Source organism: Hirundo rustica, chromosome 12, assembly GCF_015227805.2.
Source record: "Hirundo rustica isolate bHirRus1 chromosome 12, bHirRus1.pri.v3, whole genome shotgun sequence".
Taxonomy (NCBI): Eukaryota; Metazoa; Chordata; class Aves; order Passeriformes; family Hirundinidae; genus Hirundo; species Hirundo rustica.
In genome coordinates, this window is record NC_053461.1 from 16,294,247 (window position 1) to 16,319,046 (window position 24,800).

The 24,800-nt window shown below is 43.3% G+C and overlaps 1 protein-coding gene across 3 annotated transcripts in view; it reads left to right on the forward strand.

Annotated features, from left to right (window-relative positions):
* The window catches only part of MITF (melanocyte inducing transcription factor), a 122,435-nt gene that overhangs the window by 26,552 nt on the left and 71,083 nt on the right, over window positions 1-24,800 (forward strand). Inside the window, exon 1 of one of the 3 annotated variants that reach the window (XM_040075893.2) lies at window positions 2,314-2,431. The exons of the other annotated variants lie outside the window; for them this stretch is intronic. The gene's annotated coding sequence lies outside the window, so the exon portion shown is untranslated. Of the gene's footprint in view, window positions 1-2,313; window positions 2,432-24,800 lie in introns of those variants that run through there. 3 annotated transcript variants of the gene reach the window in all.

Genomic DNA, 24,800 nt, shown 5'->3' on the forward strand with positions numbered 1-24,800 from the left:
GTAGGGTTTTGTGTGGCTGCCAAGCTGATCAGAGAGGGCACAGATATTTTGAGGCTGAGCTGGCTGCACTGACTGTGCATCTTTTAGCAAGCACATGTGTTTGCTTTTTATTTATCAGACTGCTGGCCGCATTAATTGTGTGTAAGTACATATGCATTCTGCTTGAAATAAATCCACACTTTTCTGGCGAGCAGGAAGCTTCCCTAGCTGGCTGCTGTTGGTTTGCAGATTCCAGGTGATAATTTGAATCAATATATTCTGTCCCTTAAAAGGCTGAAAATAAGCCTGTGCAGCCCTGCTGATGGAGAGCTGGGCTGCCCCTGCTACTCTTCATTTCCTCCCTTAGAGTGAAGGTAATTTCACAAAGCTTCTGGTCTAGAATTTGTGGAGCTGCTGTGGACCTACCCGTTGTCATTAACAAGTCATTGCAGTGTCTCTTGTGCGCTGGGTATGTTTTTATTTGGCACTTAGGGCAGTGTATTAGAGGTCCTTTCCAGCACGGTGGTAGGCAGCATGACTAATTCCTGCTGTACAGCCTGGTCAGGATCTAGAAGAAAACTGGGAAGCAAGAGCAGAAGAGATTTGCAGATGTGCTATTTCACAGGCAAATTCAGCCTCTTAACCATGTTCTCTGATTAAAAGCTGATTGGGAAGAAGTCAGTACAGCTGCTTAAAAATGAGGGTACAGGAGAAACCTGTTCTGACACTTAACGATGCTGTCCTCCTGTTTCTACGTTTGCTTTTAAAAGCAGCATGCTTTAAGACTTTGAAAATGAAACAGAAGGAGTAATTTTCTGTTTATTTTTCTGCTAAAAAAATTGAAATTGTGTGTTGGCTGTTAATTGTCTTCCGTGAACAATCTGCTGTTTCAGTGTTGGGAACAAAATGAGAGTCCAACTTCCATTAAGCTGGTCAGGCTTTTGGCCATTATTGTCTGTCTCGTTCTATTTTGGATTCAAAGAGTTTTTGAAACACAGAGGCTGTAATATTTTTGTTTTAAAAAATTATATTCTTTTAATGTAACTTCTTGCTGAAACAAAGACAACATGAATAGGCAGCCTGGCGTGCCAGGTTTTGCTGGACAGTTAACTGTTGCATCACGATCGTATTATATGAGAACTGTGATGATTTATTTGTAATAATCTCTAGTTAAACAGTAACAGCACAACTAGTGGCTTGTGTGTAGTTTCACACGTCATTGGAGAACGAAAACAGCGCAGGAAAATGAATGTTATTGCATATTCACAATATAACTATGCCGCTGCTTTATCAGCAACAGCTGTGAAAAAACCTAATGCTGCTTTGAGTGTCAAGATAGAAATATTCAGGTTCACTGGAGCCAAAGTCTTGGAAGAGGTCAGCCTATTCTCCATCTGAGGCAGAAGTTAAGTGCAGTTTTTGGTGTTAGGTGCCCCAAGGCTCTCCTTGCTGTGGGTGGGCACTAACAGTTTTGGGGAGCCTTTTGAAAGGCCCTGTCTCAGTATCTTTGCCCAGAAATTCAGCTTGTGATTTGCATAGGCCTTAGTCTTTGTTGCCTGCGGGCTTCACCTGAAAATAAGTGTTTCAGAGAGGTCATAGCAGTGTCCAAGTGAAACAGGATAGTGTGGGTACCACTGGTACAAGCACAAAAACGGTGACAATTACTGGGGAAGGCTTGCACTTCAGCTCTCAGCTAATACTTCAACACTAATACTGCCTTTGGATCCAGCTCATTTTTTCTGGTAACATCCCTGCTGCAAGGGCTGCTGTAATGTTTGTGTTAGCAGCTTTCTGCCAAGCGTGCAAGCCAGGGGCTGGTGGTTTTTAGCTGTTTTTTCCTCAGTGGTAAGTGATTATGTAGAAACACTCCGTAGGCTCCCCCCACCCTGACCTGCTGCTTGCAGCTGCTGTGTGGACTGGACTGGCAGGTTGAAGGGCAAAATTGTGTTGCTGTGATATATAATTACTTCTTCCAGCATGAGCCAACAGAGCAGCTTGCTGTGATGATTGTTACGTATACTGCTATGTAAAACAGAATGCAAGTGTAATGTGGGGTTCGGGCTAGTATTTTAATGTTGTAATTAGCAGCCTCTAACCGTAAACAAGTTTTTTTTTTTTTTTTTAAATCGGTTCCCATGAAGGTTATTCCTTTACAATGCAGGTGGACATACATTTGTAGATGCGGAGTTTATGAATTCTGTGTTCCTTGCAGAAATGAGCAGCATCAAGAACGAACAAGTGGCTTTTTTTCAGACCCTTTTTCTCTTACTCTAGAGCACCTCAGGTGCGGTGTCAGGTGGCTGGAGCCCAGTCCTGCAGCTGGTATTTCATAGGGATATTACAGCTCAGGGAAACAGTTGCATTGGAGACGATGCTGCAGCTGCCACCTCTGGGAAGACTTGAATTCATCCTCCTCAACTGCTCCCCAAAAAACACTGATCTAGATTCACAGGTACGTTGCACTTTCCTTCGTGCTGCTCTTCTGGCACAAAATGGGCATAAATCCCCCTGATCCTGCAGTTTGGGCTGGTGCGGCTGGGGAGAGCATGCTGGGGGTCTGGTCTTCTCAGACCACCCTGGGAGGCTGCTTCTGAAGAGAGCACTGAAATTTTGGAGAGTTGGCAGGATGTCTGTGTCTGTTCAAACCTACAAAAGCAGTCTTGGATTATGTGCCTGGTTTGGCCTACTGTTACATTAAAGAATTTATTTGGGGTGAATTCTGAGAAAATCCGGGTGAATATTGGTATTTTGGGTTCCTGGAAAGATGCTGATAATCTGAGATATTTAGGTGCTGGAATGTTGCCAGTTGTATGTTTAAAGCAGCACAATGATAACGTAGTATATTGTTAAAGCTTGCCTGTAACCAAATGCTGAGATGCTGTCTCTTTTCTTTGCAAATACATGACAACACAAACTGTTGGAGGAATGGGGGAAAGAAGTAGGGCAGGGGAATTGGGGTCTGGAGGTGGGAGAAAAGTAACAAGAAGTGGGAACAACCAGAATGTCCCAAGTGAAGGATGCTTTGTAGGTTGGAGAATGGAGCAATCAGTGATTGTTACTAATCTTACTGCCGGCAGTCCTGTTGTAACATATAAACACATAAAACAGGAACAACTGTGATCCTTTCTGGAGGAGAAGCAGCCAGCTAGAAAACTTGGGCTGGAGGTACTGTTTCAGGGTGAGAAGATGGAAGCAGACTCTGGAAGCTGTCAGATGGTGAGAAATTGGGAATATGGGCAAGGGGAACATGTGGTTCTGGAGCTTCAGACTGGGAGGTCGGAAAAATGCCATAGAAGTGGAACAGGATCTAAGAGATCTGAGTGGGAGAGCCTAACTGAGCATGTTTTGTGCACATGTACTACTTCCTTTCAGGATTCTTCGCGTTTTTATCTAAATAAAGGAGAAAGCTTGTATAAATTATGACTTTGGAAGTGCTTTTTCTGGATGTGCCGCTGCATGGTAATACACAGCTGTAACGCCAAATTAGGAATATAAACCCTTTCTATAATGTTTGTGAACTTCAGCCTGGATAAAATTTTCAGCCTTGAGAGAATGAAATCAGGATGGTATTGACATGTGTACATGTGCAGGAAGGAATGATCTTAGGGAAAAGGAAAGGAAAAAAAAAAAGATTAGGGGATGTTCATTGGAAGCTGGAAGGAGTTCAGGGGGGTGTGGGTCTGTTGCACTGTGTCCCCTGGGATGCCATTAACTGTGCTTGGGTTTCTGCTCAGTCTAGCAAGCTTTATTTTATTTGTAGCAAATATTTACAACTCTACCCAAGCTCAGCCAGCTAAAGGCACATTCCAGCTGTCAGTCTGTCTAGTGAAGCCACACGCATGGTTCACAAGAGTTGCTGGGATCATTTATTTATTTATTGCTGTTGTATCACGAAGGTTGCTATCAGATAAATAATTATTCCACCCTTGGAGAAGGTACATTGTAAATCTGCTAAGCTGCTCCTTTGTTTGTTAGCCTCGTGCATAATGAGTTTGGAATTTAAGATGAGTAGTGTGCTGTGCAAAGTGCTCATTTCGTGACCTCATCCTCGGCTGGGCTCGCCTGCCCCTCCACCTGTCACATCCTGTTGGACACTCGGGGCTACGTTCATTAGGGGAACTTTGGGTTAGCCTTGCGTCATCTCATTTTTATGTGTTCTGTTGCCTAGTGGAATTTAAATAAAAACCCCATGAGGTGGGTGTCTTGGTTCCTTTAAGAACTCGAGGTGGCTCCATATATGCTGGTGAACACTGGCCTGGAGTTTGGGAATGCTGGAGAAGGCTGCGGGAGGCTGCTGGTGGTGCTGAGCACTGTCCCTCAAAGCCTTGGGTGTCAGGCCCAGGGAAGCTGTTGCTAAATCCTCCTGCGACTGACGTGCCCAGGGCAGGTGTGCCCTAACAGAAATGAGGAAGAGCAGGTAGTATGACATCCCCCTGCTCCAGCTTTGTCCACTCAGCACATAGAAGTTTTGAGTTCCAGTCCTGACTGTGACTCAAGACACAGGATTCAAAGTGCCCGCTGTCCTTGGGAGTACCCAAACCAATAAACCATCGGCTTTGTGAGGTGTCTTTTTTTTTTTTTTGCAGAAGCTTCTGCATTTTGCCTTCTATAGTGCTGTTTGAGGCTGGTAGGGGCAGGAGTGACTTGCTCTAACACAAGGGAGACGATATTTGCTTGGGGTTGTTCTGACTTTGCTCCAGATAATAGTTGTACAAAGTGGAACAGCTCTACCAGGAAGCAAGCAAGATGTGCTCAGAAATGAGGTGATTTTCAGCTCCATCTAAAAGGTAGTTGTTCAAATCTCTGTAGTTGAGGTCACAGCATGACATACGGGGACCTGCTCAAAGTAAGAGTGCTGATATTTGGGGCAGAGAGAGTTGGGTGAAGGGAAGGAGTCCTGAAATGTTGAAGGAAGGTGAGGAAGTTGAAGGGATGTATGGACTCTGATGCCCAAAAGGCCTCTCAGCTTCTTGGTGAAGAAGCTTCAGGCAAAGGTGGATATTAAGAGTGACGACAAACATACGTTAGTTCTTAAGAGTACTTAATTTTTTAGGAATGTGGAGTCATTTGTGGTACAGCAAAAGGAGCTTGAATCTGTGTAGAAACAAGTTACAAAGAAGTAAGGTTAGTAAGGCGGGAGCTGAATTAAGATTATGTCTCTATCACAAACTTGTTTTTTAATTTAGCTTGTTGCACAATTTACAGTTTCAATCTAATTGCAAAACTACTGTGCAAGTGTTAATTTGGTTTCCAGCTAATGCAACTTTTGATACTGTACAAAACTGTGCTGTAGGGGCTGTTAGCCTTGAAGATGCTGTGGGCCAGCAAGGACTTTGTGTTTTTCAAGTGTGTCAAGTCATGTAGAAAAGTGTGAAATGGGTCTGCCTGTCATGAGGATCTCAAAAGTGCTGGAGATGCCCCTACAACAAAACCAGGGTTGGCTGAAAGAGGCCTGGTGCTGCTGCTGGACATTTTCAGAGCTGGGGAGGGGGTGTTCCTTTCTTGCTGTTTCCCAAGGAATCAACCACCCTACCTTTACAGCAGCTGCCTGCTTTCCGGGAGAGATCCCTCTGAGCCGGCAGTAATTGTTGTCTTTCCAAAGCAGTCCTCCTTTGTGGAGGAGTCATAATTATCCCTCACTTAGCCTTTTTAATTAAGGTGCTTGCAGGAGTCGTGCTAAGGTGCAAAGATGTCCATAAGGCAGGGTTTCCATGTGTGTGCCTGCAGTGGTCCCTTGCCCCAGTCTGGGGAGTGTGTTCTTGGTTCTCAGGTGGGATCTTCAGGGACTTGCTCTTTGAAACTGGGGACCATTTGGCTTTTTATCATGCAGCACCACTTGAGACTATAAATAGACCTGTAGGGGAACAGGTCCAGTGATCTTGTGTTCCTGAATGCTGCTCTGCTGTGCTGAGAGTCTCGATGAGCACTGGCTCTGTGAAAGGAGGCTGCTGTGAAAAGGTGGCCCTTGCAGCAAACTTTGACCCAGGGCTCCTGATGGTGGCTTTATCAGCTGGTGATCCCACCATTTTCATCCTCAGAGCTTTTCCTGGGTGTCCTGCAGAGCTGTTTTTGGAAGGCACAGAGGGCAGCTGGAAGGACTCTGAGAGCATCGCTGCGCTGCGCTATCGCCGTGCTGCAGCTCAGCAGGGCTGGGGATGAGGGCAACCAGCAGCACTGCATAAGAAAACATGCTAATAACCTAAAGAAGAAATATTTCAGGGATTTCTTCCTGTTTGAGAAACTCAGTTTAAGTTCTGAGTTTGCTTGCTGGCCTGTTTTCTCCTCTCATTTTTGGGGTGTACTCAGCAGGATGGTGCTGGTTGTGTGATAACCAGTCCCATTCCCTGCTGCGGGATAACTCCTGCCCCGTTGCTATGAAACATTTTAGTGAGATGCCATGTAAAAGGGATGAATATCCATCTCTAACTGCAGAGAGATTTTTTTCGTGGCTCATCTCTTGCTGATCAGTTTCCCGATTCTGCTTGTGGTGTTATTTGAATGATTTCAGGTGTTGTCATGTAATTATATAGATGCTTGTTTCCCTATCTGTAATTTAATTCCTTTGCTTTGAGATTTATTAAATAGCACTGAACAGAAAATTGCAGTATCTGTCCTCCTCTCTTCTCAGTGGGTTTATTTTCTGTGGTAAGGACTTTCACAGCTCTTGAAATTCTAAATCTGTAATCACTATTTAATCTAAGATAGTTTCCCCTGTATTTAAGAGCTGCAGAATCAGGCTGTGCTTTGGAGAAAATAGCAAATTTGCTAAATTTGGCTGCTTGCAGAGTCATTCAAAGTACATAAGTTGTTCAGCAGGTGCTCTTTGGCTTCTTGTGCTGTAGGGAATGCTGGGTTTTGGAGGTTAAGTGGGTGGGAATGCTGTTCCTCCTTTCTGCATGTAGCACAGGAAAAATTAAGTGCTTGAACTGCTTGCAGTTTATTTGGTGACGCTTACAGCTGCAGAGCACCCCTGGCAGCAGAAAGATGGGTCCTCTAGAACTGCAAGATTGTACTGATTGTGCTGCATTTCTGCTGGAACAAAATTGTAACGGGCTCAGCATTTGCACTTTGCACTTGTGCATTGTTTTCTCTTTATTTTGTGTATTTAGAAAATGCTATGCTTTGCAGACTGCTGGTTTAGTACTTTCTGTGGAATGAAAACCATCTGGATAATTTAACTGAATTTTATCAAAGTTTTTGGGAACAGGCTCTTTTCTGTTTCCTGGCATCTTGTTAGAAGATGAGAATTTGAGTTTAAATTCAGGGAGGTGTCTGATGTGCTGGAATTTTAGAAACAATTTGGGCTTGTTTGAGGTCGTAGAAGTAATCAAAATATTAAAATGATGTATAGTGTCTCCCAAAAGCATTCTTCCTGAGCAAATGCCTGCATAGACTGTCCTCCCCCTAAATGTACTTTAAATCCTTGGCATAGTGGGAGCTGCGAGCTAAGAAAGCATCCAGTGTTCGGGGTGAGGCTTCTTTGAAAGAGATCAGACTTAAATGCCAGCTGAAGTTAAGCATATGTTTAAAGATCTGCCTCAATCAGACCTTTGTTCAACACAATGCTTCTGTGTAGTCTTTATTTCAGAATCCTAAATAATTCAATTGGTTTTGTACTCGTAGGTTTCATCTTGTTGCAGCCCCAGGCCTGTCACAAACACAGGAGGCATGCACCAAGCCTTAAGCATGTGAGCTGTGCTGCTCAGGACTATTTGTGCTTCAGTTTCAACTCATGGTTTGAGCGCAGATCTGTGTTGTTGGTTTGGGAGAGGAGTGTTCAGCATATGGCAAGATCCTAAATCTGATGTACTTCCGAGCCTGACACTGTGATTTTAATATGTTCCACTTTTACTGAAATACTACTTAGAAAAGTGAAAAATCTCCCTAGAAAAAGATAAATTCATAATCCTTTCAACATGAGATGCAGAATTAACTGAATTTTGGTATAGTCTGTTTAGCAGAGGATGAGCGCTATCAGCTGGTTTTTATTTTTTTTCTTTTATTTCCCCGAAAGACTTAACTGCCCATTTAGTTTCTGATGTCCTGATGATAATGTTTAAGCTGATTATTTAGATCTGCACATGCTTATGTCTCAGAACAGTTCCTTCAGTCCCCACATGTGTGTTTGCCTCCTGTGATGCTGAGTGCTTGTGTGGCTTCCCTGGAAAAGGAGCTCGATATGACCACAGAGTTCTGGATCCAAAACTGGGTTGTTCTCAAAGCCAACCGCAATGTTGTCAAATCTGAAGCTGGGTGTCACATGGACAGGATCTGGAAGTTTGGAATACAGTTATTTCCAGCAGTCTGAAGCTTTTCCCAGTGTCTAGACAGAGTCACTGAGGTGACACCTCTGCAGATCATCTTGTCCAGCTTCACTGCTCATAGCAAGGTCACACTGCGTTTTGAGTATCTCCAGAGACAAAGACTTCACAACTTCTCTGGATGACTTCTTCCAGTATTGATGACCCTCACAGTGAAAAAAGTGTGGAGCCTTTTGTTGTGTGTCTTGGGTTATTATTTGAGTTATACATAAGCTATTTCCTGACTTTTGTGTCACAGTGCACACAAGATGGACTGTGCAGGAGGCTGCACATCTCCTCCCTAAGCTGCTCTCCCTCTGCTTTACTTTCTGAAGTAAAATAAGAGGCTGCATTTCTTATCTAAACTATGGGGTTTTGTATAGGTTAAGCTTAAGACCTGGTGTGCAAAACTTCTGTATCCTTCAGTCGTGACTCAAGCGCTGACAAGTTTTTTTCCTCATTTTGATTCAGCCCTGTTTGACACAGATTAGTTTTTAGCTCTGCCATTGCCCATTGTGGATGGATGCAAAGCACCCTACTGCATAACCTTGCATTTAATGAGCAGCTCAGCCTCAGAGCAGAGCTTGTGTCCAGTGCTGCAGAACTGTGCCTTGGTGTTGTTTGTGCAGAGCATTTGACAGATGCTCATCGCTTACGATGTTATCTGGACTGTTTAACATGTATAATAATTCCACCAGGCTGTTGACTAAAATATTCCTGTTCTTTGATGAACCAGCACTAACTTGTCTGCTATGAATTCATACACTGAAGTTAAAATTACTTCCAAAGTAGTAAACATGAACTTTGGCCATTTCTTGCTCTGGGATAATTCTAGAATCGGTTCCTTGGTGAGGCGTGCACAAAGTGGCTTTCTGTAACCTGTAGCTGCTTCTGTTCATCAGGATAGCATACAATGCACTTTGGCCAAGCTATATTAAATTCCATATTACATGGAATTGAGCATCTAATCTTTAGCTGGGACTGATCTGGTCTTGACTCTGTAGGACTATGCTTCAGTTTCGTGCAGATTGCTTTTGGCAGCTTCAAGGGCCAACAAACTGGAGATTTTAAAGAATATGTTCTGTAGCATAAAGAAAATTTTGTTGGAATTACTGGAAATGTTTATTTTGGAGACGTCTTCCAGGGTAAAAGGAAGGGTAGCAATTAAACAAGTCTTCAATGACACTGTGAATAACAAGCAAGAGTACAGTGCTATGCCCTGCCATAGCAGTCTCACTTGATTTACTTGGTGTCAGCCATCAAGGTGACCATGTTAAGTCTCCAGTCTCTGTTTTCTGAGGCTGCCTTAATTTCTGTGTATTCTCCAGCTCTGACATGTTTGGATAATTGCAGTTGACTGGCAACAGCAAAACAACAAGTATAGAAAATAAGCCATGTTTACTGTTCCAGACTTTGTTCCTTTTGCATTTCCAATAACTGTTGAGAAATAAGCAGAAAGTTACGGGTGATTTCCCAAAGCAGCATTTTTTGGGGAAGAGATAAGATTTCTTAATGCCATCTAGAAGCTCCAAAGGAACCTGAGACCCCGTAGATTCAGTGGTTCTTCTTACTTCGTGATTTTAGATGAGGATGATACATTTATGTAATCCTTTTGGGCTTTTCTTGTGTAGATTAGGGTGACTGCGGATGGTTAGCAGTGAGCAGCAATAGCTGCACTCTCAGGGTACTCATGGCATGGTTATCTGTTCAGTGCTTTGGTGACAGAATTAATACCGTGTGAATGCTGAATGTTGGCACATCTTGACAGCAGTTTTTGCCTCTACCTGTAATTCATGAAGTGAGAGCTCTTCTTACCCACTGCTTTTCATTGTCTCCCCATGTGTTATCCCAAGGCTCAGTGGTGTGGACAAGGCAGGTGAGAAGCAGGTAGGGGAGAGGTCTGGGCATCTGCTTACAAGGCCATCACAAAATGCCGCTTGAGTGGCTCACTGCAAGTGTGAGATTGTGGATCAGGAGTCCTGTCCCCTGTCATCTGAGAAAATGTGGTATCCTGGGAGGTCTTAACATGTGAGCTGCAGCTTGAGTAAAGCTGTTGGGGCAGTTTAACTCTGCAATGCTTAACTTCAATTAAGTTGTCAAGTTTAGCATTGCTTTAGGCATTAATACAGTTTTACTCTCACTTAAAAATCTGGTTTAGTAATTAACCTCCATTTTATTCAGGAGTTCAGAAGGTGCTCATTTAGTGCAGCAAATCTAATGTCATGTGAATTAAAACATGAAAGATATGCAGTAATGAGAAACCGAAACAGGGTAGTGCAGAAATTTGATTATATGCAGTTTACAGGGAGCTGGGTTCTTAATGTGAAGTGTGTTAAAGGCACAGTCTTGCCTCTGCACTTGCAAGGTTGAGAGATGTTCTGAATTAAAGTGGGAGTTAGTAGTGGAAATGGTATTTGTCATGTTGCACACTGAGTTTTTGTTGCACTGAGGTTTTATTGTACAGCTTTTTCTGAAATCTGGACGCGGGATGGCCGTGACTGTACAACTACCAAAAGGTTTGAGGCATTTACAGGTGCTGGGAGAGGTGTGTAAAGATGAAGATCTCTTTTTCTGTTCTAATGAAGGTCTGAACCCTAACTCCAGCATATTTTGCAGAGTTTATTTTTGGAGAGAGGCACAGAAGGTGGTACATGAAGGAGAATTACAGCTGCAGGCAGCAGAGTTGCTCTGCAGAAATTGGCCTGGTCTTTGTGATGTAGTTGGTAGGGCTCTTCATGTGCTGTGCCTGTATTTTACATCCTACCACAGCCATTAGAGTTATAAGGAAAAGTCCCAGCTCCTTTGACAAGGGGACTGTTCAACTGCTTTCAACACTGAGTATGGATGTGTTTCATTTTCCTCAGAAAGTGTCGGTTTACTGGATGTATGATGTGTGGAGTCTGTGCCAGCTGGTAAGTCCTGCACTTTTCAGGGCTGACTGCTGGAATCACACCAGTTCATACAGCCTGACTTGCCATTGGATATAAGGGACAGGCCCTCAAACAGCCTGGAAAACTGCACCAGTTTCTACTGCCCAAGAATTTTGGGTAACTGCAAGGATAACACAAAGCTTTCCCCTTTTATGCTGGATATTGCATGCACAGAATGCTGATTACACGTCTCTTTTTGGTCTGAGAACCAGAGACTGTGTAGCAGATCCAGTTCAAGGTATGAACATTTGCAGAGCAGTGCTGTCTATCATGCTTTTGCCTTGTAATGTGCCTTCCCACATGAACGTCCACCTTTACCAGTTCTTTGTCATTGTCTACTTCAGAAAATGTTGGAGCCGAAGATGCAGAAGGCTCAATGTTTTTCCAACCATCTCCTCTCTGACTTGGGTATGTGAAGTCAGAGGCTTTGTCTTTGCTATCATTTGAATGATTTAAGGTAAAAAATAGCTACTTATCACTTACTTAGCTACTTGATTTCCAAGGCAGTAATGTGGGGTAAAAGTTCACCTCACGTTTGTCAGAGGACTCTGCTCTACGTGGGTGTGGTTTTGTGCTACACCTGATCTCTGCAAGGTATGGCTGTTCCCAATCCTGGGAAGCATCTGGGCTGCTAAATGACTGTAAGGAGAGTTGGTTTATCTCACTGATTGAATGGGAAGGGACCACACATGCTCAAAAATAAAAAGTTTTCCATCTGCTGCCAGAGCAGACTTTTGCTATGGCCACACAGTTACGAGACCCAACCCAGGAGAGGATTGAGAAGCAGACTGTGGGCAGACTCCTCCTGCTGGGGCAGCTTGCAGTTGTGCTGGGTTGGATGGAACTTAAAATTATGTTGCTGACCTTATAAAAACACGGTAGAAGTCAACTATGGGTTGCATGGTTGCTGGCCTGTGGTTGTTTCTTTGTATGCGGTTGAATTTAGCTGTCTTAAAGCCAGCACTTCAGTAGGAAGCGTTACAAGTACCACTCTTACAGCCAGTGACACCTTTACCAATGAATCCAGTTTGAGGATTTTTGTATCTGGTTCTTGACATACTGAATTTCTGAAAGGAACGAGAAGCGTATGCCGCTGGTCTGTTAACCTGCCAGGGCTCTCTTCTTGAGCTTTGTGCTTACTCCATAGGAACCATGACCCAAAAATACTGGCTCACCGAGCTAATCATCTTACAGCTCAAGCATAGTTGAGTTAATTCTGTGTAATAATTTACTGCTGTCAGCTCTACAGCAGGAGTTATCTGTGTGCAAAGTCCTGGTTCATAGCAAATACCACGTAACACAGGTTAACACTAACCCCTCTGACTACAGACTGAGCTAAACTGTCTTCGAACACGCTGGTTGTTGTCTAACCACACACATGGCTGCTCTGCTCTGCTGCTGGATGGTAACTTGTTCAGCCAAGGGATTTTGATGGGCTTGGTGGAGTCTTCCTGCCACCACGGAGGCCTGGAACCATTTGTGTTGACTGAGGCTGTGATGGCCAAGTGGTCCTGTGTTAATCTGTTCTCCATGGAAGACAGAAAATGTAGATAAAAGATGAAATGGGGTTAAATTCTTCCAGTGAGTAGGTGCTGCTGGTAACTGTGGACTAGTTTGACAGGGTTCACATCTGTGTTAACTTTCAGAAGACAACATGAAGCTATTATGCAGTTACTACCCACTCCAGGATCTGCACATCAATTAGGAGAGGCTGCTTACTCATGCTCCTCAAAAGTTGTGCCAAAATAGCTATTACATTATGTCAGAGCCCATATTTTCATCCTGAACAATTAATCAGAATATAAACCTTGTTTCTCCTCAGCAGTTTTGAATATAGACCTACAACTCTGATACATGGTGCTTTCAGCTGTACTGGTTGAAGCGGGCTCCTCTGCTGTTGACAGACATCAGGGAAATAGTGATGAAATGTGTTATTATTTTGTCAGCAGTATATCTGAGAAGCTCTGACAACACCATCTTCTGTAAACAGCTTTAGTTCCGTGTGTTATGACTTGTTCTACTGTAACACTTGGGGTCTCTGCTCGGGACACAGCATCCCGTGCTGCTGGTAGGTGCTGTGTGAGCATGAGGGGAGGTGGTGGGCTGCTTCACAGCAGCTCTGCCATCTGAGAATAAGACACAAGAAGCAGATGGCTGCAGAGGGAAACAATGAGGCAGAGCTGTCAGCGTGATAGGATGGAGTCCTAGCGCACCCACTGCCTCGCTGTTGGCAGAACCATGCTCTGTGTCCTGCCCAGGAGAGAGCTCCTCATGGACTTGGTCAGGGCAGGTACACTTGGAGGTACCTCTGAGGATCTTCCTTTGTAAGTGGGATAAAGCAATGAGCAGGTGTTGCTGGAGAAATGTGGCATTGTTGGTGGCCAGCTTCCAGCTTTCCTTCTCGAGCATCAGGAACCTGTGGCTCTGCATCCCAGCCCTGTCCCCTTGGGTATTTGTGGTGGTTCATTACAGCCCAGAGATTGATGGCGTAGGGTCTCGGGTAAGATGTGACATGCCAAGGAAGTAATGCCTGTGGTGAAGTGACAAAACCTGTTGTAACAAAAGCAGAATAATATTTGCTTTATTGATGCTTCTGGTATTAGACAGGAACATGGAGACAACATTTGTCTGCTGGTTTTCCAGGCTCTCCTCCTATGAGAGCTGCCTGATAATGCTATTCAGGAGCTCCTCTTGTGGGAATATTTGTACCGTGCAGCACAAAACTTGAACAAGGATTCTATAGAGAAAACAGTACCATCATACTGATGGCCAGACTAAGCTCTGTGCTGTAAGTCTTGATCCTAATTCACAATTTTCTGTCTTTTTTGTCTTTTGCCAAGTATCTTTAATGCAGAGAAATTTATAACTCAGAAAAGATGGTATATGATGAAAATAGAAGCGCTTGCTCCAGTTCTTCCATATGTTAATGGCTGGATTTTCAGGCAAGAGATTCCAGTAAGGTGTGCCAGCAGTCTGAATACCTGCATGTGCTGTGGCCCTCTTTCCATGAAAAAGCTGTTTGGGTTGGAGACAGGGGTGAGGTCATTGGGAGTTTGGTATCTCTAAATTGGATCCAATGCCGTGTGATTTTATTAGAAGAAATGAAGTATTGTAATTCATGAGGTACTTGCAAGGTTTTTGCTTTGGAAATTCTGTCTTGCTTCCATTTATTTCTTCTCCATTGGAAAATTATGAGTGCATAACTTCAGCATACTGGAGGCCATCTGGAAATTGCTGGAGCAGGCTAAATTACACGTTGCATTTGATAAAAACTTTTCAAAGACCCTTTCTCTGGGGTAAGGGAGGATGGACGTCTGGAAAAAGCTTTAATTGGAAAAACAGACAGAGATTAGGGTTCAATAAATAGGAAATTATGGTAATGTTTTCATTCAAAGAAAATACACAGGCAGAGATATTAGATGATGATTGAGTACAAATGTGGTCAGCCATCAAAGGGGTCCCTTGCCAATGGCTGTTCTCTTGGTTGATTCTTTTTTCTACCAGCTAATGTATATGACTTCAAGATGCAAACCACTTTTCCATCGCTCCACGAGATACCTACTTGGATTAAAATAAAAGTAAACACATTAAATAATCCAGGCTTGTAGGGAAAGTAATAAGCTTAAGCAGGTAGTTAACACATGGATTTGGTTCTTCAGGAGGCTGTAGATTGTACTGGAAGGCTCAAAAAGATTGGGCAGTTTCATGGACAAAGCAGACACTGATGGCAGTTGGACTGGGGTTTCTCTATCCCTCAGTTAGTGACTGTGGATGCTGGAGGGGAGCAGAGCACAGAGGGTAGCTGGGCTTGTGTCCTTTCCCACTGGAGACAGGGAGCTGAACAGGACAGAATGTGGCTCTGCCTCTCTCATGCACTTGCCCAGCACCTGGGATCTGGTACTGCTCAGCCAAGCTCTGGCCGGTTGGATGTCTCATTCCTTCTTTCTCTCGTTGTTTCGAACCCAGGAACAACTCGTCAAAGTGTGGACTAATGAATCATTGCAAGTGCTTGATGTGTTGGCAGCTCCTTGCCACCCAGCTTCACACTCTGTTCTGCTGCCGTAATTTTAAGAAACTATTGGAACAGTGCCCTCCTCCCCCAAAAACAAGTCTGTCCAGAGATCTGGGATGTAATGTATGCAGCCCTCCCCCACTTTATTTGTACCGAGCTGTTTGGGTAGGCCTTGGTGTTAGTTTTAGCAGCAGAGCAGGTTCCAGTCAAGGAACAAAATCTTGGATATACTGTACCCTGAGAAGGTAATTGAGCCAGTTATTGCAGAATTGGCAAAAACAAACTCATCTGAGTTGGGAGAATCCAGTCCAAGACACCAAAATCTCCCAAGTCCATAAGAAAGAGTTTTGCTTTACATGGTGTATTAGTCATTGTCCTGTCAGTCATGTTTGTTATTTTGATTTAGAATTTATGTAGCAGTCTCTCACACCAAGCTGTGTTCATCTTTGCATGTACGGGAGACTTGTTTGTTCTTCCTGCGTCTTAGTTGAGTTGAAAAACTGAAATCTGTACTTTCATCAGCTATTTGTCATATTTTATTTGACTCAAAAAGTCCGTGTCATGATGTACTTCAGTGTACATGTTAAAACAACTTAGTCCAGTGTTTCTAAAATGCTTTTGTGTCTAGGGAGCAGATGCCTTGTGAGGGGGACCTGCTTCCCTTGGCTTGGCTGTGGGGTCATTAGGTTGTGTTTGTGCTTTCAGCAGAGAAGAAATAGGGAGTTATGGAAGTGAATGGTCCTCTCCTGATGGGTACTCAATAAATCTTGGGGTTTTCAGCCCACATCCCTGTAACTCCTTGACCTTCTGCTTTCTGAAGCAAACCACAAGTAACATTGCAGGTGAGCCTGGCCAGAGGAAGAGTTTCCATTTTACAGAGGGGTGAAATCAGGGACAGTGTTTCATTTGGAAGCTGGGAATTGGGCCTTTCCTTCAAATCCAGAGGAACGGTTCTCTTCTACAAGAACTTAAACCCTTTTCCGGTATTTGAAAAGTTGCCTGCTTTCCTCTGCTAGTGCTCCTGCCTTTTATTTTCCTCCATTTCTGCAGTGTCAGGAAGAAAAAATAAATCTGTAATCCAAGTAACATCCTAAATATAGAAGTGCTAGTTTACAAATGAGAAATCTTTCTGATGGATTCAAAATGGTTTTGTAATAAAAGGAAATGTATTTGACACTGCCAGAATTTACAGTCCCACCAGAGACTTGGGAAAGAACTGCTATACCAAACAGCCTGGGCTGGAATGGAGCTTGTTGACACGTAGGGGTTACTGAAGGGTATTTCTGGCTGTTGCCATGAGGATGGCTTAGCAGGAAAAAATACCTTCTCTGCGACTACTGTAGGGCCTGTCTGTACCATCAGCGTTAAGAAAAAAGTATTTTAATAGAAGGTGGTTGAAGGGGGAGGCTGCTTTTCAAAATGGGTACCAGAATATGGCCCCTGAAAGCCAGGAGGAAGGGAATTATGAGCAAATCTGCTGTGGGTGGTACAATCTAATACTACTTTTGGCTGTTTCACTGAGTGAGAAACAGTTTGTCTGGAGTCCCTGCAACTTTCAGGCTTTATTTTTTTTTTTCCCCTCTCTCTTTCTTTCTCCAAAGTCTTTCAAACTTTGAGTGTCTCATATGTTCACTTACACTTTGAGGAAGGTGTCACAGTGGTCATCAGCTGCTGTCAAGCACAGAGACCATTCTCAGCCATTTGATGAGATGTCACCTACAGGTTTAGAGGTGAATGGTCTTATTCCATTTGACAATTATTTAGAGCTGCATCCAGTGGTCCAGTTCTGTTTGGCACTTAGAGGCATAACCACGAAGGAGTTACTAAAAATGGGTGGTTTGCTGTTGTTTCTACTTGGTCTGCCTTTGGAGGCACTGTCAATGTGTTGCGGAGAGAGGAACCTTCTACCCAGCTTCTCAGTGTGTCCAAAAATAAAATGGGAGGAGGTAAAAAAAAGTGGCTGGTGGTAGAAGGGAATAAAAAGTCTGTAATGAACTTTTCCCCTACCAAAAGCAGTTTGCAGAGTGAAGATGGCTAAAACAAGTATTGATCAATATAATTGTTTATAAAACTGGGGATCTAATGCTTCATTGTCTTCAGATGAAGTTCCTGTCTTATTCACTGTCACACACAAGGCTTGCACTATATTATTTTCATCTGCAGGCCTCTTAAGGGCTTTATTGCTTGCCTGGGAATCCTATGTTACTGCATGATCAGAAAATGGAATGTCATGGTATACTGAACACTGAGCATTTGTTTAAATGTTTTGCTACAGATCAGTTCCCCATGCTGAGTGACAGCGGTTTAAACAGCAAAGCCCCAGTTTTAAAGCTTTAGTTTTCATCCACGTTTAGGCCTGTGATTGTATAACCTGTTTCTGTGAGTGGTGGGGTTTTGCTCTGCTTTTTGCTGTGATTTTAACTTGAGGGCTTCTGCTGCCCTCGCACCACTGCTCTTGTTTGAATCCCCACTGTGCTGGGGACCACCAGGCTCTGCTCCTCCTTGGTACGCAATGAAAATACCTCCATGAGCTCTCAGATGTTTCAGGTTACATAAACCAGGATTTAAAATAGTATCTTTTTCACAACATTTGGAACACGTGTTCGTGAACATAAATTTTCAGCGCAGTGCCAACAGAGTTAGTTTAACAGATGCAGAACTCTGTTACTAAGAATAGTTTCTGCAGTTATCTCCCCACACAAATTTTCTCCCTGGGCACTTGCTCTGTGCTTATCAACACTGCAGAAGATCATATGCATGTTCGTTTTTTTTCAGAAAATAGTCTGCAAGCTTTCTGCTTTCAGAAGCTATTGAAAGCACGTTCTTCTCAAGCCACATTGAGTTTCAACTGATGAATCAGAATTTCGCATGGAAAGATTTGGGTACAAGCACAATAAGAAAATTTAGCAATACTTTTTTTTAATGTGGGGGTTTTTTTGTTTTTTTGTTTTTTTTTTCCCCTCCGTTCTAGCTTTCTCTTGGTAAACAGCAACACTTGCTGGCAAGAATGGGAATAACAGAATAATCTCCTTATTTTCAGTTATCGGATTCATGTGTGTCAGTCATCCAGCTCTTTTTCAGCTGCTACCCAGTGAGAATTTACCTGGTGGGGAGGAAAATTTAATGTCTTTGCAAAAGATCAGACTCCTCCCTAGTGACATTAAGCCCATAAGAGAGCCCGAAGTCAGTTTCAGATTTGATTTGAATGAAAGCCGAATTCTTGGAGTTTTCCCACCGAAATAAAATGCTGTCATGAGTTAGACTAACGGGATTTGGTCAGCAGTAAGCTCAGGAAACTATATTTAAACAGGAAAGAAAGAGTTAATTGAGGGTTGCCTGTTCCTCTTTTGCCAAGCAGCAGGACTTTTGTAGGGTGTGAGACCGTGGTTATTAGCCAGGGTTAATGGGGATTGTCTCATTCATTACCATGCACTGTTAAGAGTAACTGTTGGTTCCTCTGTTCAAGCAATGCCTCTGTTGCCAGTGCTGTCAGGAGATCTGCTTCATTTAAAAAAAACAAAGACCTGGGCTTGGTATGTTAGTAGCCATTGAAGGGGAACATAAAAGAAATACAATAGGAACAACATACTGAAAAGAAGCACGGTTTTTAAGGTAGTTGAGTGCTTAATTCTTTTGTCATCAAAGAGAATTCAAGTGCCCACACACAGTAAAAATATGGCTGGGGAAAAGAAAGTGTCAAAACTAGCAAAAAGGCTTTGGGTCTGCTGAAGTAAAGGGGGAAAAAAATGGGGGAAAATATCAAAAATGGTGGCGGTTAGGGGAGATAACTTGATTTGCCATGATGTACTTTCTGTGTCCCATCACATCTGACAGGTGGCAGTGGAACATGGAGGTTCTGTGTCAGGTGTGGACACTGCAGAGTTACTTGTCTTTTGTCTTCTTTGATGTCCAGTAACTTATCAATGGATATAATTTTAGAGAAACGTTGTTGTGCTCGGTGGTGTCAATTCTCAGCTTCCTAATTCCGAGTTCAGTTCATTGGCACCATCTGCTGTCGTAGGTCCAACCTGCCTAGGAGCTGTCCTTTCCCCACCCCGGTGGTTTCGATGAAAAATGGATTTTTCAGCAATTTAAAACTTTTTCCGTAGGTGCCATTTCTTTCTGCTCAGCTTTTGCAGGCTTCAACATTTGTGATGCAAAAAATTGGCGCTGGGATATTTGCAGGATTCCCTACACAAGGAACTACTGCTCCAAGTCTGGCTCTAAGTGCTACTGTCCCTTTGCTTGCATAAAGACCACCTGTGTGGTTGGATTCTGCATGGATTCATCTCCTGGAAGTAACTCTAGGGTCTGCTGTTGGGAGAGGAAAACAGCTGGGCCAAGGAATCTGGAGCCTGCTGTCATGTACTTTACTTGTCTGTACCTGTCAGGGGCAAAACTGATTCCTGAAGTTGTGTAGGACTTGCCACTTGAAACAGGGAGTAGGAATATGGGGAGGCAAAGGAAAGCTTGGGATTTTCCATATTCTTGTGCTTAATTTAAGACAGTGATTCAGCCAGCCAAGGGAGGCAGTTTATCTGTTCAGCTCTGGTACGGGCGTTGCCTCTTCTTGTGCCAAATACCTTTGAGGATGGGAAGAGACAACTCCTGTGATTGCCCGTGGTCCTTAGGGAAACCTGAGAAGAATTTTGGTGGTTAAAAAGAAATAAAATTTACTTGAAGCTGCTGAGTTTGTGCTGCCATTTACACCTAATAGAAAAGAGCGGGGATTACAGCAGAGTTCAAGAAAAAAAAGCCTTGAATCTATGGGTATGTAATTTTAAGGAAGCCTTTTATTTCTGGCTGATGTGTGTACCTTGGTATTTGTCTCCTGGAGAAGGCTACTGTGTGTGGTTTGTCCATCCAGCAGCTGTGGTAACCCATAACCCTAAAGTGCTGTGCTGTAGGTCCGAGATAAGTGTTGAAATCTGCAGGTTTATTTCTGAAACACGATACAAATGTAATAACTTCTGCAGATCAGCTATAGATTAGCAAATGCTTGGTGAGTCATACCTTCCCCTTGCTGCCTTTTTTTTTTTTTTTTTTTTTTTTTTTTTTTTCCCCTTAAGCATGTCATAAACGTTTAGGAAAGCTCATTCATCCCAGATAGGTGTGAAATCAATCTTTGATGCATAGGGTTGTGACTCAGGGAGTGGAAACAAAAAGGCTACTTGGTGTAATGTCTGCTGCTGTGCTCTTGCCAAATGCCTTGAGCAGGGGGGGAAATCTCTTCTGCTCCGGTTTGTTTGGGAGATTCTTTGAAGATTATGGATCTCTTCCATATAGCAGACACCCAATTAACTGTGATTAGGAGTGTTGTAGGTAATAGCTCTGCTATGAGGATGAAGAGAAGATGAGAAAGATGAATAGCACAGGATGTGCAGGTATTGGCTGGATGTGTGAGGGGAGGTGATGGGGTATTGGGAGTCTTGTTCCACAAGGACAGGGCAGCAGGGGACCGTGAGACATTCCGGCCTGGAGGGAGCTTTTTCAGGAGGGTTTCTAGGGCAGGCGTCAGCAGCTGGCTGGGAGCTGATGTCAAGGTGAGTTTCTGCTTAATCTTCTCGTTCTGGCTTCAGTCCCTCTCTTTGTTGTGTATGTGCCTTTGGCCCTTATGGTGGAATAAGTGGGACTGCATCCCTGCAAGATCCTTAGGTCCTTTATGCAGCACAAAGAGGAACTCAAAGCCTTTAGAATCTGTCTCTTGCCCATTCTTTCTGGCTTGAAATTAAGAATGTCAAATATATCTTTAGATAGAGAACTTTCCTTATCCTTCCATCTTCTGTCCACAGGATGCTCCCTCTTTCTTCTCATACTTACTCTTTCAACGTGGAGGTGGTTTTGTCTGTTAGTAAAGGGAACTGGCTGCCATAATTTCCTACATGTTCTTCACCTTCTCCCTTCCCACCTTGGAAGTCGCTATTCCAGATTTGTCTTGTTTTACAGCACATCTGCTTCCCCTTCCCAAAGCTTTTGCTGTGTCCAGGAGATTGTTGTCTTTGTGAGCCATTTGAAATGATTTTATTAGGGAAGTGTGCTGTAAATTGAGAGGTGGCAGAGAGTGGGTGTGATGTTTTTACAGCTCCTGGTGGCACACAGGAGCCTCTGCACTGTTCCCAGCTGATGCCATGCACTCTGGAGCTTGCTCTATCCCAGCCCCAGATTCTAGTCTGCCTCTTGCGCTCGGGCAGCTGAGGCTGATGGAGCAGTTCTCAGGGCTCTCTGGCGTGCTGAGTGGGTTTGAGCGGTGTTGGTGTTCCTGTAATTGCACTGGGTGGACAAACAGGCTGCTTATTGCTCCTGTGATTGCCCAGGAAATGTTCTGTCAACTCCACCCTTTTTTTCCTGATGTGTAGCACATCCCTCTGATCCAGCGTTGAGCTAAGCTGGAGAGGGGAGCAGAGCTCGGGGTGAGTCACCTCACAAAGCTTTTGCAGCAGGTGTCTGGCTGAATCTGCTTACCTGCCTTTCTTTCCTCATGGTCTTTTTTTTTTTTTTTTTTGGCCCCATCTCTCCAGTTTCTTTGGGTTATTGTTTTACAAGGTGTTCTTAATAGAAAGAGACCTGTTAGCTTATTTTTTGTCATCTGTCTTCCATTCTTTTCCTCAAGATCTTCAGCTTGCAGTGCAGGGGATAAATTGGCAAGTAAAGATGATCTTGAGATACTTTCTGGGGTGACACTTCTGGGGCAACTTCTTTCAAAGAAAATGAAGGGGAAGGGTGAGCAGAGCAGCACCTGGGGGGGAAGGAGAGGGAAGACTCCCAGCTACAAATGCTGTTTTAAGTAAAACTTTATGTTGGCTTTGTTGTATCAAATTGACCATTTCATATGGAAAAGATATTTCTCCTTCCTTCAAATGGAAGGAGAGATCCACATTAGGAAGTGGTTTGGGCTTTTTCGTCATTATTGAAAAAGACAAACAAACCCTTTGGCTAGCATCTATTGTAAGGATTGCTGCTGTCTCCTGGCGCTCTTCTGTCTCCCCTAATGTTTCTTATGTTGTCTGTCTTCTATAATTAAAGTTTTTCAGGACATGAGTGGTCATGTTTGCTATTTGTGGGGTGCTGTTTGTACAAGAAGCTGATTGATTTGACTGCTCCTGTGCTCTGTGGCAGTGCAAACAAGTAATTAAACAGCAGATAGAGATTTGGTGTATGTATGAGTGAATATGCATAACCCCCCTGATGTGCTAATATGGAGGGGGAAATACAGAGCTTTAGCTTTTGTGACTTTGATAAATAACCTGTTTTCAGGTTGTGGAACAGTGGGTAAAATATCCTATGTGCTCAAGGGAATGTGGCAAAATAGAAGCCTCTGAGTACAGGAAGTTGTCAGGATTTGCAGATACAAGTCATTCAGCAGCTGCTTTGTTTAATACTTTTAAATGTTATTGTAACTTTCAATGCAGATGGGCAAACCTTTACCCATTTAAACAGTTTATTTTGTTCAAATGTCTGTAATAGAGTGTATTGATACTTTTGGACCTCATCAGTTTTTTACCAGTCAGAAAGAAAAAGCTGTAATAGGCTCTCCAGTAAGTCCATTTTGATATAAGTCCACCCTTCAACTCCTCCATCACTGGGAAAAAGCTGTATGGTTTCTTTTCACAACGTAAATATTTAAAGGGAACATAACTTGTCGGTGGAAACCATCTAATTAAAAGTATTAGGAGCTGTGTTTATTTATAACATGTATGAATAATTATTACTCAAAGTCTGGGTATTATTTTCTTGGGAAGTCCCTCATTAGAAACTCTGCATCATCAAGGGTGAACTGCACTGTTACTTAACCAGTTTCGGTTCACATCTGGGCAGAGGCATCAGAAGAAAACTGCAGAGGCAAAAGGAACATGTTGCGAATGTGAAAGCAAGTTTTCCGGCATCCCAGCATTTTTTGTAATTATTTTATATATGTGTCTGGAGCTTGAACACAGTCAGAGCTGAGCTGCTTGTGCAGCGCAGCGTTATGTGCGTGGAGCGTTGTTCTGGGTGGTGCAGGGAGGAAGGGGAGAGCAGTCAGGGAGGGGAGGGTGTTTCCTTCCCTTGATGCCAGTGCTGCTGAGCATCTTTGGGCCTGCCATGTACCTCCTGCCAGACTGCACTCCCTTGGTGCAGCTCTGCTTGGATTATACATCCAAGCATTTGGCCCCTCTCCATTTCCTTTAGAACAGGGACCATTGTTCGCGCTTGGACAACAGTGGCTGTGTTTTCTAATTCAAAAAATGCCTTATAGAAGAGGCCTTTATCATCGTTCCTGCTTTGCAGATGGGGAAATAGAACGAGAGAAGGGAGCAGCTTACCCTCAGGTGATGGAGATGAGGAGCAGTGAGGAAGAGGATCCTTGTCCATCGCTGTCGATATTTTGTCTGATGTTAGTGCCATCAAGTAAAACTCTCCTGTGAGCTTGTAAAATAAGAGTTTGTTTATTGCAAAATATTTCAGAACATGAACAACCTTTCCCTCCATGCAGCCAGAGCTGGATTAGTTGCAATTACTGGTAATCGTGGCCTTAAGCTGCTGGCAGTGATATTGTTTGACAGGTAGGGATAGCTCAATAGTCAGTGCTGCAGCTTTGAGTTAGAGACCTGGCAGATAACAACAGCAACAGCAGGCTGCTTCTCATCCTTCAGGTTCCTGGGAAGGGAAGTTTCTGTGCTGTCTGCTGGGAAGTGCTCTTCTCATGGTTCCTTGCACGGAGAGTGAACTCTGACTAGCTCACTTGGTGAAGCTGCTCTTTAGATTTTGTTACACAACACTTGTCCTTTCCTTAAAAAGTACAAAACCAAAAGTCTTTGGGGTTTCTTGTCCTTATTTTCTCAGTTCTTCAGTGCTGGGTGGGTTTTTTTTTGTTTTTTTTTCTACATTACTTCCTTTTTTTAAGATCTGATGTTTAAGTTCTTCTTGAGCCCATAAATACTCATCTCCTGTCCCATCTGTCTATCTCTGTATACACCCTGACAAATATTCTTCCATCTTTACTACAGTGATACTTAGTTGTGCTCTCAATTTTCCTGGCCTTGTCTTTTTTTGCCTCTTACCTCACCTGCCCTATCTCATGCTGCTGATGCTTCAGATTCCACCTATGCCACATCCCTTGGGATTGTTCCTCACACACTGACTCTGTCCTGACAGCTTCTTCTCTGCATCTCTTTTTTCTTGCATTTTCCTGTACCCTTTTCTCCTGAAGGAGAAGGCCTCTTGAGCTACATTCTTCCTTTTGTATTACATTTTTCTTCTTTTCATTTTGTTCTCTGCCCTCTCCTTGTACTATTGAAAAATGAAATTTCTGTAGCTTCGTGCCTAATAGCCAGATCTTCTTTGTGTTTTCACAGTATAAAGGAATCCCAGCTATACCTCTTTATTGTGTAGTGTTTTGTACAGCACAAACCTAAGGATGATCCCCACAACTCTTGTTTTGTGAACTTAATTAATTTGGGGTGCGAAGGATAGGAAAATAATACAGAAACAAAGAATAGTAGTAGTATTTACAAATTCAGCTTGCAAGACAAGGAGAGGCTGCTCTCTGTATTAAGAACTTTTTGTTAACCCGTGGCAGTTGTAAGGATTTTGCTAACTGTC